Source organism: Callospermophilus lateralis, unplaced genomic scaffold, assembly GCF_048772815.1.
Source record: "Callospermophilus lateralis isolate mCalLat2 unplaced genomic scaffold, mCalLat2.hap1 Scaffold_196, whole genome shotgun sequence".
Lineage (NCBI taxonomy): Eukaryota > Metazoa > Chordata > Mammalia > Rodentia > Sciuridae > Callospermophilus > Callospermophilus lateralis.
This window is the reverse complement of record NW_027512968.1, coordinates 432,770-444,334: the sequence shown is the minus strand read 5'-3', so window position 1 is coordinate 444,334 and position 11,565 is coordinate 432,770. Positions and strand designations below refer to the sequence as shown.

Here is an 11,565-nt window from a genome sequence, read left to right as displayed (position 1 = left end):
GGAGTGATGGTGAAGTGGAGTAGGCTAGTTCAGGATGGACCACAAATGAGACGTTGAAGAAAGCCAGAGAAGACCGGTTGGCGGAGTGGCGGGGGATGGTGGGTGATGAATGGAATCACGCTGAGGGTCGCTTGTGAGGGCACCAAAGCAAAGGCAGGTGATTGGACGAGAAAGAGAGTCCTAGTTGCCATGGCAGCGACTAGAGGAGAAGGTCTTCAGTTGAGGAGCAGGTCTCCACTAGAGAAGGACGGGGAGCTCCGGCTCCCTGCATTCCCCAGTAGAGCCAGTGCATCGACCCCCATATATCCCTGCTGACGTGTCAACCGGGAAAGGCTGAAGCCTTCCCGGGTGCCGCCCCTCCGTGCCTCGCTACCCACCCGCTCCCTGAGCCCGGATGCCCGCCACAGCCTACTCCACCGCGTCACCGGCTCCCCGAGTTGACCACAACATGGCTGCTGCGCCGGGGCTGCTCTTCTGGCTGTTCGTGCTCTGTCCGACCTGGCGAGTACTGGGCCAACCGGACCCGAGCACTGGCCAGCGCTTTTGGAAGCACAAACTCTGTGCAGACGACGAATGCAGCAGTGAGTGCACAGGCAGGCGGGCGGCCCGGGGTCTCCGCGGTGGCTCTTCGGGGCTGCATGGGGCTCTGATCCCCCGGTCCCTAGCCCCGCGGGCTGGGCTAGGGGGTTGCAGGACGATGGGTGGGGTGCAGGAGTGAGAAGAGCCTCGGGACCCTGCGTGTGCCCCCTCCGGCTCTGCTGGCGCCCCCACCAGCCCGCTCCGGTTGCAGGGGCTTGGACTCCCACTTGTTCCCAGCATTTTATTTTTCTCTACTGACTGAGGCGGGGGTTGGGAAACACGATTCCCCAGGGACTGCTCTCAGTTTATTCCCTTCCAGGATTTGCCTAGGATCTCAGTGGGTGATGGGGTTGTGCGCCACGCGCCCGGGGCTCCCCACACTGCAGCAGAGCGCTTTTCTGCCCCTGCCACAGGGACCTGAGCTGGTGCGGTATCAGGGCAGATGCTCTCCAGGGCTAGGTGGCCCTAATCCCAGTGGCAGGTTGATGGTGGGGCTCCTTGGGAAAGGCTCACTGGCCCCTTCGTTTTTTTGCTGCACTGGGGATTGGGCTGGTTTTGCCTTTTAACAGGGACTAGAGTTTAGGCTTGGGAAGAGCACCGAGTCCAGGCATGCAATGTGTTCCGAGGTCTCGGCCCCGACTCTGCTTCAACCTGTCATTTCTGTGCATAGAAGCCTCCCTTCATATTTGAGGTAGGGTAGCAGGTGGGCCAGTAATCTTTTGCTTTTGAAAGAGGCCAAGGATCTGCACCGGCCACCTGGGAACTGCAGCCTCTTCTGTGCACAGGAAGCGGACAGAATTGCTTCCCAGTCCTGGATTGGAGGTGGGCGGTGGGGAGTATGTAGCCATTCAGATTCAGATGAAGAGGTTTGTTGCAATAACAATAATAAATACTCCAAGATTTTTATAAGCCAATTCAGTTTTAGACTCAGTTGCTACTGTTGTTGGAACCTCTTTCCTCTATATATTTACTGGCCAGAACACTTCTTTTGGCCTCCCGCTTGGTTTCTAGTAACCTTGTAACTTGATGACCATGTTGTCCATAAATTGTAAGCAGTACATATTTTTAAATATTCATGCTGAAAAGGCCAAGAAGTTTACCTTTGAGCTCTTTATGCCTAAATTGGTGTTACCAAAAACAAATTTTATAATTTGAATTGTTTGTTCCACTCCAAGAAAGAAAAACGATGTCTCCAATATATGTTAAGCAGTTCCTAGAGGTAACCCTAAGGCTAGAGTAAATAAACACTCAGAAAAGCAAAGCAGCTGCCATATTTCCTTTCAGTTTTGGGTGAACAAAATCAGGCTTCCAGCATGGTAGAATGTTTGCTATTCTTTGCTATCAAGCGCTATCCTACGTGGGCTACCTGGACAATCTCATCACTGATGCTTCCTCAGTACTAAGACATGGTGTTGGTAAGGTTCAGTGGGGTAACATAACTTGAGAAATGGCCTGTGTCCAAACAGATGTGACCAAACACAACAGGTGGGTCTGTGTTGTGTTGTAGGAAGTAGTGAGGTGTGTATGTCAGGTGTCCTTGTGTGCCTTACAAATAAGTGCTCCAAAAAAAAAAAGTACTTAATAGGTGCTCCATAGTATGCATTATGTTGTCACCTAATATATTACTGATTTGTAAATCCTCTATGACCTAAGGGGGAACAAGAGAAACATTGCCATTTCCACTTGTGATGAGAATTCCCCACCTTAAAGTTGGCCTCTTAATTATATATGAATTAGGATGCTGACAGTTTTGAAAATAGTCCTATTTTAGCTTGAAAGAAACAAGTTACCCTCTCCAAATCTGTGTTTGTTCCTCAGACATATATTTTTATAAAACACACATTCTTGTGTATTTTACTGCTAATTGGCTTTTAGAAAAAGTGTTATTTCCATTTCCTCTTTCTGCTTTTTACATACATCTATTGTCCATTTCATCTTAAATCAGAGACTGTGTATTTGGTCAACCAAAAGAAAAATGTTGCTTCTACCAGTTTCTAGATCAATTGTGATTCTAGTCCTGCATTTTAAGCATGAAGGTATTTCCTGACCTTTTCTCATGGCTAAACTTGTTCCTTGTCAGATAGGATACCCACTTTTGATCTTGTTTATTAAAAAAAAAAAAATACGAATGAGGATGTTTTGAAACAATCTTAATGTTGGATATAGTCAAAAATATTTGCTCAGAGAAAATACATTTCCTGGTAATTTACCCAGATCCTGAACACAGAGACAGCAACTCTGCTGCAAATGAAATTGACAGTGTTTATGGCTGCATGGTAGCACTTGCAGCCACTTAAAGGTAATGTCTTCTAGCGGTTAGTTCAAGTTAATTAACCCCTTGGGGGTTCCTGAATATTCTTCCCTCTTCCCTCCCTATTACCTCTGCATGAAGCCATACTTAAGCCTGTCCGTGTCTACACTTGGATTTACATATTTGCAAAATGAAGCTTTTTATGATTATGAAACAGAAAAAAATTGAGGCCTGCAAGAACCAAGAGTTTCACTGAAACCAGCCATGGTTGGTAGTAGCCACATTGCTTTTTATTTCTCAGCACAGAGAAAAAATAGAGAAGCTTCCTTTTCCCTTGTCTAATTGGAGGGAATATTGTATTTTATAGCAATAAAATCTCTAAGAATTTTAGATACTTTGAGCAGGTGAATTAAAAGTGATTCCAGGGAGTACTGGAAAAACTTGATTTTTGTTCATAGTGGGATTCATATTTCCTGATGGGTCAATGTGGATTGTGAAAAATCAAGTCCTAATGTTTGTTTTTCTTTTTTCAATGTTCATATACAGTGTTAATGTACCGAGGTGAAGCTCTTGAAGATTTCAGAGGCCAGATTGTCGTTTTGTGAATTTTAAAAAAGGTGACCCTGTATATGTCTACTATAAATTGGCAGAGGTATCATGAGAACTTTGGGCCGGAAGTGTAAGTAAAAGTTTGACAGGTGTTATATTCTTACTTTTGATGGGTTTTTCAGCAGTGTAGATTTAAATGACTGATTTCTTGGGGTCTTTGTAGAGTTAACCTGACCTCTCTGCCAGGCCCTGTGCTCCTAACACGCCTTAGGCCTGGCACAGCATAGAAAGTCAGTAGACTTTCTGAAACAGAACTGAACTGGTTGTGGTTGCTACCCCTCACATCATGTTCCAGAAGGCTCTACACATCATAAAGGTTGTCATGGTGAAAACCTGACAATTCTTAGCTTTGCTGCTTCAAAAGGGAAGGATTCATGGACATTAGAGTTAATCCTGTAAATTAAGTCAGGCATGCATATTTAAAGTTGATTTTTTGTGTATTTTACCTAATCATTTGTGCTGTTTTTACTCTAAAAAAGCAGAATATTATGTTCATTATGTGCTTTTTTTTCTTTTTTGCAACTTCTGGGTCATCCATTTTCTGCTTTTCCTATAATCTATGCCTGAAGGTTCCCCCAGGGATTCTACTTAGCCAGTTGTATGGATCTTCTGATGAAAGACATGACATTGTTTATATCATGCTTTGATATTTTAAATGGGGAGATTCACTAGGAGTGACCTCATTGAGAGACTGATGAGTATTGTCCTTTTCATTTAAAAAAATGTGATATGTGGATTGTTTACTTAAAATAGTAGCAAGGGTCTTTGATGACTCTAGGAGTGTTCCAGTTTAGAGAAATTCCGGGTTGCATCCCTGAAAGTTCTCACCCTAAATAAAATACCACACAGCAGAAAATAAGACAGAAAATAAGAGTAATCCCTATGGGAAAACTAGTTTTATTTTGTTGCCATTTCTGATTCTTAGGGAATGATCTTGAAACTTGGTGCCTTTGGGTACAAACTTTATATTTAGACAGAATCCCAGTTGCAGTACTCCATATAAAGAACCATCTATTGTTTCTTTCAAGTATACCAAATAGGATTTGTAATCTTTAAACTTGGAACTGTTTTTCCATGTACCTAAGTGGCATTTTTCATACAGTAGTCATCTTTCTCCCCTTCTTTGAGCTTTTGGATAAATGGGCTTGATTTACAATTTCTCCTGTCACATTGTAGCCTGTTAACTATGTTCATCCCTAGGACTCTTGCCATTCTGGGTGGCAGCATTCATCCTGTCTTCCTGAGGAGCCCTGCTTTCAGTACCTGACCAGAAAGGATCTTTGCTGACTGATGAGTGTTTGGGTGGCACTTTGTTTGCATTGCTCCTGTGGCATTCATTTGTCTTTTTTGCCTTCAGTCAGGTTGTGTTTTATCTTAGATCCCTATAAAGTGAAAAACCCAGTTAGGAAAGGACCCCTGTCTAATCCATCTTCCTTTTGAATATTTCCTTTCAGGGCAGTGGCACTTAAGTACATTTGTTCTGATAGTAGCTTATGCAGAATTTGTTCTCTTGTGGCAGTTCTTTGCTCCCCACCCACAAATCAAATCAGCAGCACCTTGGCAGGGATGATGTATGGAAGCAAAATTAGGTATAAAAATTATTTCCAGTCTGGAGCCTCCATGATTCTGCATCATTTTTTTTTCATATCACAAGAAATGGGATACCACCCAGTGTGTAATTATGGAGCTTTATATAATCTATGGTCTCAATTGACACAGATTAAGAAGAGATAAATGTGTTTCCTTTCTCCATACATCTCTGTTTTTTTTCCTTTTCCAAATTTAACCTTAATAGAATTTTCAGCAGAAGGGAAAAGTGTATTTCCCGTCAGACTCGCCTCTCATGTCATGAATGTTATACTTAGGAAATTAAAAACTCTTTAGTTTTCAAAATGATTCTCCTTTTGAGTTTTTAGTTTTCATTCTGCAGTGTTGTTGGTTTTCTAGAGTCTCAGACTTTATCTGCCAGTGATGAAGCTTTTAATTGCTCCGTCTTATCTAATCTTCATGGCAGTATTCTACCACTAATACTGGCTCTCAGATGGTTTCTAGATATAACAAGAACATTCATGAACGGGGATATTTTGGAGTTAGTGATAATTAGTTCAAATAGTTTGATTTGCCTATCAGTTTCCTTTAATTATTGGCAAGAATCTTCTGTTCCTTTTAGTCAGTAGTTAGTAATAAGAGTGTCTTTCTCAAGGGGAACTTTATATACCTTTTGTACACTCTATGTAACTTCATAAAATTTAGCTGTTGGTGCTGAAAATAAATGGGGTTCTTTTCTGCAGAGGATTTATTTTGGGTGAAACTGAAGCTTGATATGTGGTTTAGTATGCATTATATTGTAATTTTATTTTCTCCCCAAGTACTTGTAAAAGTAGATTTGGAAAAAGCTAGGAAAGCATATACTATCAATACATTTGCTATAGTGGTAATACATTTTAGAGATTTTGTATTGTTTTTACTTATTAATTTTCATGACTGTTTTGTATTGGTTAAGAAAGACATAAATATTTGTTTATGAGCAATGCTACAAAATGTACAGGTAAATTCTTGCTAGAGGTTATTTGGAATTGCATTTATAACCAGCTTTGATTTATATAGTTTTAACCATATAATATACAATAATCTCCTATGCAGATCTTTTATTTACTTCAGAAGTTTTAACTTTATATGCTCTGTGTTGAGAATTAAACTAAATGTAAAATAGAAAACTTCAGTGGTTGGAAATGTTGTTTTAACAGTTCTGTACTTAATTTTTATTTGGAATAATAATCTCAGTGTAATTGTTATAGCAACTTTCTTTCTTGGTTATACCATATACCTATCTATTATGTGTATATTTCCTGCCACTTCTGAGAATCTCTTATTTATATTCCTTGTACAGAATTTATTTGATATTTGTCTCTTTTGCACTATAGGTTGGCCATATTTTGGCCATATTTGGCCATATTTTTGGATATTTTCCAAAAGATTTCATCAAGGTAGTTCGTGAATATACTAAAGAAGAGCTACAAATTTCAACAGATGTAAGTTATGGATTTCTTTTTTGTTCTCAATTGTAAACTGGCTTATAAATCCATCCGTTATATTCAGTTAACTGCTTCTGAAAGTTTTATAATGTGTTTATAACATTTGTGTATCAGATTTTCATTTGAAACCAGACTACCTATAAAAAAAGTTTGAAAGGCATTCAAGGGTGATTATATTATAATCTGAGAGTTTTCTAATATATTGAAACAGATATTCTTATAGAAGGCTGTTTACTCAACTATAGGGCTTTTCTCTTCTGTTTTATATGTGAAAAATAAATAATTTAATATATTTGTACTTGGCTATTAAATTTAAGAGGTAAATAGTTTCATTTTACTGGCAAAAGGAGGTATTCCAACTTGAAAACTACTCATTGGATAGTTATTAAACATTTTAAGTATATTTAGGTTAAATTAATAAACTCTAACTTTTATACTAGGCTAGAAATATGTACTTACAAAGGTTTTCTTATTCTTAGTCATATATGGGATCATAGTCATGTTATAGATTTGGAAATGGGGACCTGAGCGTTTCAGGTGATGTTCAGTCTCAGATCTTTTAAGGCCCCAACTGCTTCCTTTATACAGCATTCCTGTATTGTGCTCTGACTTAAATTGATTTTGTGACTGAAAGGATTTCGTGTTCTAGAATTCTCACTTCAGCTGATTATTTTCTAGAGTTTTAAATTGTGTAGTAATTGATGCCAACCAACACTAAAATATCTTTGTAGTGGCTGTAGAATATGCAAGCTGCTAGGCTAGGATAGTTCTTAGATTAGATGGGGTGAATGGATAAAGTCATCCTGTTTGTTGTTGCTGTTCCTAAAATTTCTTCATAATCTCAGGGGCCATAAAATCACTTCTGTTGCTTGTTGGACTTCATTGTAGGTAAAGAGAGTTAGTTCTTCGGATTTAAGCTGTGACAGCAGTTCACTGATTACAGAGAACTCATTTGTTTTGAACTCTGACTTCTCATTATGTTTCCCATTACATGCATCCCTCATGGCTTAGAAATGCATGTGATGGGGAGAGGAAATCACTCATCCCTACTACATTGAACTGCCTCCCCCACTCCCAGAACCCCCACAGAATATTATGAAGATTTAATTAGGAGATGGAAATTTTTTAAAAAATTTCATTCATACTATGACTCCTTTTATATGTCAATTTGCTTACTAGTGGCAAGAAGGAAGACTAGATAAATATATAGATAGTCCTGAGAGAGATCTTAGTGACTGTGAAACCCTCATGAAGAGGAAGGTGTATAACTTGTTGAATCTTGTTTTCAGTTTGTTCTTGTGGTAATAATAATGTGAGGAGCCTCTTTAATATCATTCTTTATTCCATCAAATGTACTTGTATCTCAGTAAGATACTTTAAAACTGATTCATCTTTCTCAATGCTGCAGGATCTTCCAGCTTCTCCTGAGCAAATGATTAAGAATTAAATTCCTGAAACATAGGTGTAGATATTAAGAGCTGGAGGATCCTATAAGTGATACCTTGCCTTTCCCTACTTATGCTCAGAGCAAATTGAGAGAGACCCAAGAGTCAGGCTGTTGGAGACCAAATTGTCACTATTTTTACTCATTATGCTTTTTAAAGAATATGACTCATGTTAAAAAAGAAAGAAAGAAAGAAAGAATAGACTTTCTAACACTGTAGTCTAGAAAAAGACAGATTTACTCAGCCATAGATGGAGTTAGCCAATGGGGGTTGGAGGAGAGTAATCTGGTTGACCACAAAGATTCTTTAGAACCAATCCTGAATTTGGGAGCGTGGATGAGTTTGCTTTTGTGACACTTTGTTATTGACACACTAATGTTTTCCTTTTCCTTACAGGAGACAGATTTTGTCTGTTTTGATGGTGGAAGAGATGATTTTGATAATTATAATGTAGAAAAACTTCTAGAATTTTTGGAATTGAATGATTCTGCAAATGAAGATTCTGAGAAAGCTATAGAAAAATTGGAACAATTTCCTGAAGTCTCCCAGGACGTTGAACCTGAACCTAAACCAGTAGTAGCAAACTCAGAGCAAATTGAAAGTGCATTCTCAGAAAACACTATGGATCTTGAGGAACAATTTTTGGCTCAGAAGAACCATCCTCATGCAGATAGTCAAACAGATAATGCTCAGGGTGAACAAACTTCATTTGAACCCTTTGAAGAAATACTACAAGATGAATTGAAAGTGCCAGAAAGTGAAAACAACAAAACCAGCAACAGTTCTCAGGTCTCAAACAAACAGAAGACTGATGCTTATACACTTTTGAAAAAAGAAATGACATTAGACTTGAAAACCAAATTTGGCTCTACTGCTGATGCACTTGTGTCTGATGATGAGACGACCAGACTGGTGACTTCATTAGAAGATGATTTTGATGATGAGGAATTGGATGCTGATTATTATGCATTCGATAAGGAAGAAGAGGAGAAAGAGGAAAGCTTGGGGGAGCTCCCATTACTAACCTTTATAAGTGAAGAAGGCATGAAATTCCCAGTGGAGTTTGGAGTGGAGAAATATTCAATAGGTGAAGAGCAAAATTCAAATGAAGAAGATAAGGTTGAGGTAACTCTGCCCCCAGGCATCATGGATGATAAAAATATACTGACAACCTTGGAGGATACTTTATATATTGGCACAGGTGGTGATGAGAAAACAGATATGATGGATTTGCGGAATTCTTATTCAGAAGAAGAAAAAGAAGATGAGGAAGCTTTAGTTCCAGACAGAAAACAGAAGAAACCACAAGCAGCAACAGATTATATTTATCCTGAAAGTGCAAAATATGGTCTTTTTGTGGAAACCTCTAAGACAGATAATGATGAAGAGCCAAAAGTGGACTTCGAACTTCATATTAAAGGAAAAGAGACAAATGTTCAGGAGCCTAAGAAGCACCTGATGCAAGATGTTTCAGAATTAGAGGATGAGAAGATAGAAGGGATGATTGCATATACTTCTCCCCAAAGCAATAAGCTCAGCTCATTGCCAGCTGTTGAAAAGGGCAAGGACACATTAAAATCAGCCTTTGAAAATAACGAGAATGACCTAAAAGAAGCAGTTATCCGTATCTCAAAAGAAGTGAATGAAGAACTCTCTTCACCTGGAGAGAAGATTTTGGAAGATAGCTTAGAGAATAAATCTCTACATAAAGCTGTAGGGAGTCTGATGACCCAAGAACAGAGTAAACCACCAGAATCCTTGGGTATTGCAACATTCCTGGGAGATAATCAAAATGATGCATCCAAAGATGGAATGGAGGAGCCAGGTTCAGTAAATACACCAACCCTGCACATAGACTCAGTGGAGCATCAACCTCAGGAAATTAAAGAGGGACTAGTTCTGAAAACTGAAAATCAATCTGGATTCTCCTCTCCAGATGGAATTGGTTTGTTAAGAGAACCGGAAGAAGAGGTCCCCAGTCCCGGAATAAATCTTTCTTGGCAACAAGAAAGAGATGTGATTGTTACAGTTAGTCATGTAAATGAGAAGATAGGGCTTTCCAAGGACGAGGGTAAAGAGCAGTCCTCGGCTGAAGAATTGATTCAGCATAAGGCAACACAGGGGACACAGAAAATTAAAAAAACAGAGCAAACTGATGAGGTAGAAGTACCGGGTCTCCATTCCGAAAGGCCAGCAGCAGTAGAGGAGGGTTATTATCCCCCTGAAGAGCTTCTGGAGGATGAAAATGCTGTAAGTGCAAAACAGTCAAAAGAAAAACATTCTGGGATTCAGAATGTTAACCAGCACGTTCTTGAGAAAGCAATTTTAGAGACTATCAATCCTGATCTAGAAACCAAAGAAAACAAACAAGAAACGAGTATAATTTGGGAGATTTTTAAGAAAAGTGAAACCACAGCCAAAAGGGTAGACATGATGGACAAGGAACGAGGTGATATGGAAATGGGAAAGGAGGAAAGTCCTCTGGCAGATGAGGAAGCCCAGGGACTCTTTGACGGAAGTGATGAGGAAAACACTCAGACTTCAGGGATAAGTGAAGTATTTCAGGATAAAGATTCTGACGATCTTGAAAAAGACAACCCTAAGGAACATCTGAACACTTCAGGGTCTTCAGAAAAGGCTACTGGAAAAGAAATCTCAAAAGAGGACCTTGAGGACATAGGGCATATCACAGACACAGAAAGCCAGGGTCCTGCTTCTGTAGACCTTGAAGACGATATACTTCCACAGAGTCTACATACAGCCCTAAAGCCAGAGCTTAGCGATCAGGAGGAAGACTTGCCCATAATCCGCAGCTTCTTTACAGAACAAAAGTCCTTGCAACGCATCCTGAAGTACTTTGATGGCCAAGAACTGGAAGCCATGTTGCAGGAAATGTCATTAAAGCTGAAGTCGGCACAGCAGGAGAGCCTGCCCTATAACGTGGAAAATGTTCTAGATAAGGTCTTCCGTGCCTCTGAGTCACACATTTTGAGCGTAGCAGAGCAAATGCTTGATAATCGTGTGAATGATATTAGAGACATAGGAATAAAGGAAAGTAACATATTTGAAGAGGCTGCCGTGCTTGATGATATCCAATACTTGATCTATTTTGTAAGGCACAAGCACTCCACAGTGGAGGAGACTGCTCCATTGATAACAGTGCCTCCTCTAGAGGAAATCTGGGCTAAAGCTGAAGGTAAATAACTGCCTGCGGCTTGAGCTGGAGAAAAGGAGTTGTTCCATCCAGGTGTTTTTGTGTATTATTGTAAAGTTCTGTTCAGTTTCCATGTGCCTAAAGGAGAAAGAAGGCTGACTCAGGAGCCCCATATGTTCTTTATTCATTCTTTTGGGCTAGAGCATGAAAGGACATTGCTTATTCTTTTTTTCCTTTAGGACAGTTGGGATTGGTTAGCATGTTCAAAGAGAAATTTTATAAAAAGCTAAAGAGAAAGATATGCACAAAAAGAAACTAATGGACAAAAGTAGACCTGTTAACAGTACAGATTTTATGTTAAAATTATAAAAGGGCTTTATTAAACATAATTTCTTAATCATAAAATATCTGTACTAGATCATGTGGGTGTGGAGTGACTAGCATAACTTTTTTTTTTAGAATTTAATCTCTTTTTATGTGGTGCTGAGGATC

The 11,565-nt window shown here is 39.5% G+C and overlaps 1 pseudogene; it reads left to right on the top strand.

The window, feature by feature from the left end:
• Nucleotides 1–448: 448 nt before the first annotated feature.
• The window catches only part of LOC143388669 (transport and Golgi organization protein 1 homolog), a 39,351-nt pseudogene continuing 28,234 nt past the window's right edge, over nt 449–11,565 (top strand).